Below are 9,854 nucleotides of genomic sequence, written 5' to 3' on the forward strand. Positions count from 1 at the left end.
AGGTCCTGTTTTCTGCAGCTCACCTTCTAAAGGGAGGAGCAGAGAACAGAAAGCAGGGTGCTCCCCAGAGTGGTCAGGAAGCAACGCCTGAGCGCAGACCCAGGGTCTGGAAGAGCTCTCCCTGGCTCTCCTCTTCCTCTTCCCGGCCTCAGGCCCTCCCCAGTCTGAACCTGGAGGCCTGAGGCTGGACAGGCAGCTGGAGGACATGAGACCTGAGTTACCTGGACTCCCCCGTAGCCTCCGCCTGCTCAGAAGGGGAAATAAGGCGGTTTCATCCCCTCCAGTTCAATCTGAAACCCTCTAGACTAGCAGCTGGACCAAGCGGACCAAGGGGAACCAAAGGGTGTGTACCCGCTGCCTCTCTTTCTCTCACTCCTTTCTCTTCCCTCCGACATCTTTTCATTCTTTCTCCTCCTTTCTTCCTTCTCCCCTCCTCACTCCTCATCCCCTGTTCTCTCTCCCCCTCCCCCTCCCCTTCTTCCTGTCTCACATTTTCCTGCCCAGGAATCTAGACCCCAGACAGTACCTAGGAAGTCTGCGGGCTTGCCTAATAGAACCATAATAGTCCTCGGGGAGGCGTGATAATGACATCCTCCTTAAATAAAAGGACTTAATGGAGATTTCCCAAATTTGAAAACCACATTTCCACTAGCAACCTATTCAGCAAGTGCCTGCTCTGGAAAGGCGCTGGTGGGAAGCTGCAGTGGGGAGGGGGGAGAGGGGGGGAGAGGGAGGGAGAGTGTGCAGAGAGCGTTCTGCTCAGGGATTTCAGTGGCAGGACAGAGTGCCTGGTCCGAGGACACAAATCCTAAAAGGCGGGCTATCTCCATCCTCCCCACCCAGTGGGCCGGCCCAGAAAGGGCAGAAGCTCCGAATCTGGAAGTCCTGCGTGACCACTGAGTTACTTCCCTCTCCGAGCCTCTCCCATATCACCCAGTGAGGGTCGGGCCATTACCTAGTTCCTAACATGAAGAAGAAGCCAAAACAACTACAGGCCAGAGCCTTAAAGAAACACAGCTAGACCGGGTCCTTCTAAACCAGAGCTAGTCCACCCATTCACCCTGGATTTAAGAACACACCAGACCGTTGCGGGGAGGAAAGGGGAGAAATGGCTTTCTCATCGCCTCTCTCACTAGGATGCAAATTAATACTAAGCGAGGCGGAATATGGAATTAAGATCTTGGGAGACCTGGGATCCCTAAATGTACTTGAGGTGATCGGGTAAACCTTTGGAGGGTCCTGAAAACAGCCAAGGACTCTCAAGCCCACCTACTTTCCCCACCCGCAACCCTGAGCGGAAGAATAACAGGAAAGAGCCGGATGAGAAAGGTACGTTGAATGAATGAACCTGGTCAGGAGTCCTAGATGGACTACGAACCCAGCCCTGCCACTGACTTGCTCTGTGATCTTGGGGGAAACTCTTCCCCTCTCTGGGCCTCCATTTCCTGGGGTACGGAATCATGGCATTCGGTAATCTCTAAGAGCACTCCCCTTCTAAAAATAATTTAAATTGGAAGCCAAATTCTTCTGACTTTGGGCCTCTCTGCAGCGCATGGGAGGTGGTGTGTTTGCCAACACCGCCACCTTGTGGCAGAAATACACAACTCCCGGCTGAGGCCTGGAGTTCTCGCCCTTGTGGTCAAAGCCGCCAAGGTGGGAAGGGTCCTTTCAACCCACCCATCACACCCTCGTCCCACCTGGGAGACCGTTCCTGGCATCTTACCAGCAGCGGCTCCGTTTTGAAAAATCCTTCTCTTCACTTTGTATCACAGGACACCCTTTGTTGCCAATCTGACCCTGACTTGGGAGAGGAAAGAACTGCCATTTCCAAGCTCCTGCTATGTGCCAGTTACCGCAGTAAATATGTTACACACACATTGTCTTGCTTGCTCCTGAAAACAACGCTGAGAAGAAGATAGAATTGGCCTTCGTTTTACAGAAAAAGAGTCTGGGGCTCAGAGAGGTGATGTGAATTACCCAAAGTCACACAGCTAGGAAGAGAGTACCCCAAAACTCAGAGAAAGCTCAATGGACTCCAAAACTCCTTTCAACGTTAACACTTTCCAACACTCAGGCTACCATCTCAGGAATGCGGAGTGACTTTTCTCAGCTATTTCAGGCCTCATTTTCACAGGCCTCTTAAGCTCTTAAATTGGCAGGGGGATGGTGGGGGTGGGGTCACTGAGTTGAAGAAGGGAAAGAGGTCTCTGACCTGCTCCTGGGATGGGAGCAGATGGACCCTCCCCCAGGCTTGGGGTTCACCAGAAGTTTTCAGAACGTTCCCTGGAATGCCGAAGAGAAATCTCCAGATCCTAAAGACGTTTTTGATTATGAACCCATAATTCAGAGAAACCAGAAACTGGACTCATGTGCCTGTGCATGTTTGTCAGTTTATTCTGTTACCACTAGTGGGAACTGCCCCCTCCCAGAGGCCATGGCCAACCTCAGGTGGCAAATGAAGACAGAGACCCTCCCGGTCCTCAGATACTCAGGAGAAGTGATTCTCTTCCTGGTACATTCCTTTGCCTTGGGAACAGGACACGCCCAGCTCTATATTCCCATGGAGTTGCTGATCAGTTCGCCCCTCAAACACATTAGAACATCTCTGACCCCCAGAAAATGTAACGCCGCCACCCCAGAATGACTGACACCCCACCGCACTGTGGGCATCATCAGGAGAGACTGCCAGGTATTGTCTGTAATCGTCTCACCCAGGAATCTTATCCTATTCTTGGGGGCTTTTAGATTCTTGGAGCATAAACACCCACTCGTGGACCCTGGCAATGTCCCAAATAAACCCAGACCTGCCAATGTCTCTGCTGATTCTGGGTGGCATAAATACCATGGCTCCCTGGCTCTACCCCTCCCTCCCAAAAAGAGACTATAAAACTCAAAGGTTAAACAATAGCAATAACAATAACAACAACATATAAAAGATCCATGTGATCACTGGACATGGAGTTAACCAGCAAAGGCAAGTGAGAGGAGCAGAACAGAGCCAAGGTCTTTCCCTGCAGTCCCCTGCCCCAGGCCAGTTTATGTCTAGCTCACCCCAGTTCTCCATAAACACCCCCCCCTTTAAACTTTAACACTTTCACGTTCATTCATGATGCATCAGCACATCCAAATGTCCAGGGAGGTGCCCTCTCTAAGGGCAGCACCCCAGACAGAGCCTCGGGCCCCTGCTGACCATCCAGCAGGAAACACACACACACACACACACACACACACGCACACACACACACACCAAACACACACACACACACCAAAGGACCAGGCTTGAAGGGGGAAGCAGCACAGAGCTCAGCAAAACATGGGCCCCTGGGTACTAAGCCACCGTAGCTGCAGCCTCTGCTGCTCTCTGAGTTGGGGCTGAGGCAACTCCGGCCTTGAGAGGGTTAAAAGCCCACTCTCACTCCATGGCTCCGTTCCAAAGGGTCTCCGTTAACACCAGAGGTCTCCTGATATCTCACTCACTTTAATAGATTTTTCCCATTGACGTCTCAGTTTATTGACTATCATTTCCTTTTCTACAGGGGAGCTATTTTCTGGGTCACTGATCCAACCAACTTAAAAGGGGTTGCATTGATTAGGTTTTATTGGTGGTGACTTGCACAGAGATGGGCTGACTTGCTCCTACCTGCTAACAGCTCCTTTGTTTCCCCCGCCCAGCCCCCACCCACTCTGTTGACTTATGGGAGGGACACAGTTGGAGCACTGGGGTGGTGGGCTTGATGGAGCGATGGGGGACTTCTGGCTGCATTGCCTCCAGCCTTGGGGTAAAGACCATTAAAACACACGCGCAGAGGAATTCATGTGAGCAGAATGTAGGTAAAAACAGAAGCTAATCCAGAAAGTCACCCGCTCACTTAGTGAGCATTTACTAAGCACCTACTGTGTGGGACGATCATGAATAACGCCTTAGTAACACAGCTTGCAAAATTCTTTTGAACTTATTATCTCGATGTTCACAACTCGGAGCCATAAGTTGGGTGATTATGATCCCTACTTCAAGGAGAAAGGGCTGGAGACCAACAGGACCTGCCCTAAGTCACACAGCTAGCTAGTGGCAAACTCAAAATGTTAACTGTTGGCCGTCTGACTCCAGAGTCTCCATCCTCTGTGGAAAGCCCAAGGGGCTACCAAGTTGTATAAGACAAAGTTAATATATAATATGAAGTAAGTATATGGTTATTTATGCATGTGCAGTGCATGTGCCACTGACAGACAAAGAGGGGAGCAGAGTAGGAGCAGAACCGGAAAGGCTGCAGGAACCATCTAATTCAATACCCCCCACCCCCATCTTACAGGTGAGAACACGTGAGTCCCAGGGATATCAAGTAACACGCCCTATTCATACAATGACTTATTTCATTCTCTCATTTATTCATTCATTCATTTTTTTGGTGCCAGGTGCTGTATGTGTTCTCACCAGAGCAAGCATCTCGGAGGGCAGAGGGATGCTCGCCGTTGCCTGTGGGAACACTCAGCCATGCAGAGATAGCAGCTGTGCAGGCAGCCTGTGATCCTTCTCTGTTCTGGGTCACTGATCTAACCCTTTTCCCCCACAGGCCTTCCCTCCCCAGCCTGTGATCACAGACAGAGCAGCCCATCTCTGCCAGGACCCCAACGCCCCAAGTCCCCTGATTCGGTCTTGGTCCCATATCAGAATGCACCCCCCCGGTTCCACGTTCACCCTCATCTTGTGCTGTTTCACTCGGGGAGATCTTGTCTGAAAGAACGGCACTGCTACCCGGAGCCCTTCTGGAGGCAGAGTGCAAAACAAGAATTGGATTTCACACAGCAGCCGCGAGTTAGGGATGAGGAGCGTGTGTTTCATGGGTGAATAGTTTCATGGTGACTTTCGCACATCAGGGGAGGCGTGGTGAGGGGCTGTGTACACGTCTGTGCATCTGTGATTGAGGCCTGTGGAGTTCATCCTGTCTTTTCCCCTGCTTGTGGGCTCATTCATTCATTCAGAAAGCGTTCATACGCCCAGCATCGCCTCTGTGGCCAGCACTGCACTGGGATCCGGTGATTCAGAGATGAACAAGACACATTCTCTCCCCAGGAGGAACTTGTGGCCGAATGTGGGAGAGAGGCCCATGTGCAAAGAATTACAGCAGCGTGTGGTGAGCACCCAGTCGAGATATTTGCAAGGGAGAGGAATCGGGAAAGCGCCTCGTAAAACACAATGTCTGAGCGGAGTCAAGGACGAAGAAGGGTTCACCAGCCAGGCCAAGGGTGAGGGAGGATGTAGCAGGAAGTAGAGAGAAACATGCAGGGGCATGGTGTGCTCTCAGAACTAGAAAACTCAAGTTCAAGGGAGGGACAGAGCGGTAGGCAGGGGTGCATCTCGGAGGAGGGGAGCTCTGTGGGCAGGGGGTCCAAGAGGGTGACATTGGGTGGAAAACAGGAATGTCCTTTCTCAGTTCTGGCCAACAAGATCAGCTCTTTTCCACAGAGCGGCTGGGAAGACAGACACTTATCCTCTTGGTCCACGTGGCAAACTCCTTCCAGTGAGAAAAGTTATCTTTGAGCTCCAGCTGAACTCACCCCGTTTCAACCCTTCTCTCTCTCTCTCTCTCTCTCTCTCTCTCTCTCTCTCTCTCTCTCATTTCTATCTCTATCTCCCTTTCTCTCCTCTCTCTCCCTCTCTCTTCTTCAGGCTCCTATAATGCAGAATCTGTGTTTTGCTCCCTGTGCACAAGAGAATTAAATCATCTGATTTAAATAAATTAAATAAATGTCTTCTCCAAGGCAGGAAGCTTGGCACATTTCGGAGAGAATTCCTGCAAACCCTCCAGAAACAAATAGATGACCTGAGATCCACCCAAATGAGCAACGGCTAAGAGGCTTGGTCAGTTACCAGAACCCATTTTCTCGGCATAAATCTGCAGCGATCAAGGGCCGTGCATTTCAAAACACATAAAAGCCCTTCACCGAGGAACAGCAGCGTGTGCCAGACGCTCGCGCCAGAGAGATGAGCCCCCCGCACCTGCGTGTGTGCCACCACGTGCTACACCCGTGTGTACACATGGGCCCTTGTTAGGTCCCACATCTCAACTCCAAAGGGAGGGGGAGCTTCTGGGCCCGTGTAAAGTGGTGCTCACACTCACACACTCACACACACCCCAACACCTCACACTCACTTGTTCACACACATCTCACACATCACACATATATCATACATACATACGCACTCACACCCATGCATAGGTACACACACCACATCTCACTAACAAATGCAATCATACCCATGCACCGGTATACACGTTCACACACACACATACACACACAGAACACATATACTCACACATACACTCACTCATACACAATCACAACCACTTGTACATACACACCTCACACCACACATACGCTCACTCACAAATATACCCATTCACACATATACAAACATCTCACACGCGCACTCTCACACACACACACACACACACACACACACTCATGCACTCACAAAGATAATCACAACCACTTGCACATACACAAACATCTCACACCACACAGACAGCCATACACACACTCACAAACAGAAGCACACCCACTCACACATGTTCACAGAGCCACACACATACACTCCCACAGACACTCACACGTCTTCTGTGCTCCAGGGAAGCGAGACCAGCACCTTCTATGTTAAGGTGAAGGATGTGTATGGGCCAGTGAACTTTTGGTCTCCTGGGCACAGCTTTTGCAGCCTTGTTCTCGGCCGCCCAGCAGAGCAAAGGGCTTGGGTGATGTCAGCCTTGCCCTCCTGTTCCCGCAACTCGGCTCACCAAGAGCTCATTGTTGCGCCCAAGTGCCCTTGCAGCTATTTTACGTCCAGTTTATTGAAGTAGAACATCTGCACAGAAACGTGCCCAGATTGTAAGTGCAGGTCCGATGCCTTTTCACAAAGGTCATTCTCAGATCAAGAGGCAGAACATTTCCTGAGCCCCAGAGGCCCCCACGTGCCTCCTTCCTGGGGTAACCACTCCCCGGGCCTCTCACTGCATAGATTAGCTTTGCCTGGTTTGGAACTTTATATCAATGCAATCGGAAGTTCACTTTGACGCCTCATAGCAACACCCACATCAAGAACTTCATACCACGGACACCACAAGACAAGAGGAGACTAGGAAACACGAGCGGAGTAGCAGGATGAGGGAGGGCTTTGAAGCGTGAGAACGTGCCCTACACATGCAAGGGGTTCTCTGATCCATCAGGCCCCGCTAGCCGCCCAGAGAGGAGCCAGACTTCTTGCTGCAAGATGTGAGCCCTGGAGAGGGGGACGTGAGATACAACCTGACTCTCCTCATTTGGGGCATTTTTCAAAGTGGGTTGAACCCACCACACTGCACACAGATTCAGGAGATCTGGGTCAGAGTCTCAGCTCTGCCACTAACCCCCTGGAGGCCTGGGTAAGCCATTTTGCCTCTCTGAACCTCTGCTTTCTCACCTGTACGGTGGGCGTGAGAGTAAAAACATTGTTAAACTTTCTTGAGCGCTTACTATGAGCTGAGCACTGCTCCAACTCACTTGATCCTCTAGCCCGGGGTCAGCAGTCTATGGCCCTCGGACCAATCCATTCTCTCCCCGTCCCCACCCCTGGTTGTGTATGTATACCCTGCAAGCTAAAAGTCACTCCTATTTTTTAATGGTTTGGTGGGAAAATAATGTTTTGTGACAATGATGATGTTCAAATTTCAGTGTTCAGAAATAAAGTTTTATTGGAACACAGCCATGCACATTCATTTACATCATGACTGTTTCCAGAGTAGTTGGGACAAAGACCTTATGGTCCGCAAAGCTGAAAATATTTATGAACTGGCTCTTTATGTTAAAAGGTTGCTGACTCCCACCCTAAACCACCCTCACCGTGGGCACTCTCTTTACCATCCCCCTGTAACAGGCAAGGAAGCCGAGATCCAGAGAGGTTAAGAAGACTGCCAGGGGGACCCAGCAGGAGTGGGAGGTCTGGGTGAAGTGTAGGTGGCAGCTCCAGTCTACCCACTGCACATGAGGCTCCCTGAGAAAGTAGGCATGGTGGCTTGGCAAACTGTGGAAAAAGAAAGACACTTGAGCCCAGCCGGCGTGGCTCAGGGGTTGAGCATCAACCTATGAACCAGGAGGTCACGGTTCGATTCCTGGTCAGGGCGTGTGCCTGGGTTGCAGGCTCGATCCCCAGTGTGGGGCATGCGGGAGGCAGCTGATCAGTGACTCTCTCATCATTGATGTTTCTATCTCTCTCTCTCTCTCCCTTTCTCTCTGAAATCAATTATATATATATTAGAGGCCCAGTGCATGACATTCGTGCGGGGGCCGGGGGGGGGGGGACCTTCAGCCCCGCTTGAGCCCTCTCGCAGTCTGGGACCCCTTTGGGGGATGTCCGACTGCCGGCTTAGGGAGCAGGCCTAACCCAGCAGGCAGACATCCCCCAAGGGGTCCTTAGAGCTGTTGCAGAGGCAGGAGAGGCTCCTGCCACCACCCCTGTGCTCGCTAGCCATGAGCCCGGCTTTTGGCTGAGCAGCACACTGACCACCAGGGGGCGGCTCTTGCGTTGAGCATCTGCCCCCTGGTGGTCAGTGCACCTCATAGCAACTGGTCGTTCTGCCGTTCAATTTGCATATTAGGGTTTTATTATATAGGAGATATATATATATATATAAAAGAAACTTGAGGTAGATGCCTCCTTTGCCTCCTGGCAGTCATCAGTGATGGAGTCTACACTCACCTCAGATCAAAATACCCCAACACCCCACACAAAGCACATCCAGCCTAAAGACCTCCTGATGAATTAACTAGTGATTTTCTACAAACTTCTCAGAGGCAGAGGGTTGAGTTAGCCAATACTCTCTGTTCGTGGCCTGTTATCATAATTAGTCTTTGCGGGGCCCTACTCTTGGTTTTCACTCACTCATTCATCCATTCTCTTTTATCCCCATGGCCTATGTCCATATGATAGCGTCTTTCTGTTTGCTGAATTCTTGCAGAAGGGGTGGTTATTTCATATGCATGCTGTCTTTTATTTACATAAATGGTATTGTGTCATATCTCCTTGTCTTCTACTTTTTCCCCCCTCGGCAACATGTTTCACCCTGTACTCTCCTATTGAGGTATAACACGCATGCAGTGAACTGTGTAATTGCAGTGGTCTTAACTATAAACTCTCTTTTTTTTTCTCTCTGTGTACACCTGGGTAGTCACCACCTAGATCCAACCATAACACATTTCCAGCACCCAGAAAAGTTCCCCTGGGCCTCTTCCCAGTCAGCAAACTCTCCCTTCCCCTTTCCGCTGTCAGCGGCACCATTCCAGCTTCTGTCACCACCCATTAGTGCAGCTTGTTCTTGAACTTCATCTAAATGAAGTCTTACAGGGGGCCCTCTTTCATGTCTTGCTGCTCTCATTCAACTTGTCTGAGAGATTCCTCCATGTGGTGTGGGCAGCAGTAGTTTGTTTTGCTTTTCTTTTATTTTTTTATTTCTACTGCTGTGAAGCACTCAGCTTTTAAGATCTAGCCACAGTACACCTGAAACTAACACAAAATAATACTGAATGTAAACTGTAATTGAAAGAAATTTTAATTTAATAATAATAATCTGGAAAAATATCTGGCCACGTGGCTCTGTGTACATCCAGCCCTCTGCTCCTTGCTGCTGCTCAGGGGGGCATATCCACCCCAATTTACCTTTCCACTCTCCCAGGAGGGTCACTTAAGGTGCCTTGGGGATCACCCTCATCCCTGTCCCCTTATGGAGCGGTGTGAACATTTCTCTGGGATGGACGCCTAGGAGCTGAAATTGCTGGGGGACAAGGGTCTGAGGCATCTGAAACTGAAAATGTCTATCAAAAGC

This window comes from Myotis lucifugus, unplaced genomic scaffold (assembly GCF_000147115.1).
Source record: "Myotis lucifugus unplaced genomic scaffold, Myoluc2.0 scaffold_100, whole genome shotgun sequence".
Classification (NCBI taxonomy): Eukaryota; Metazoa; Chordata; class Mammalia; order Chiroptera; family Vespertilionidae; genus Myotis; species Myotis lucifugus.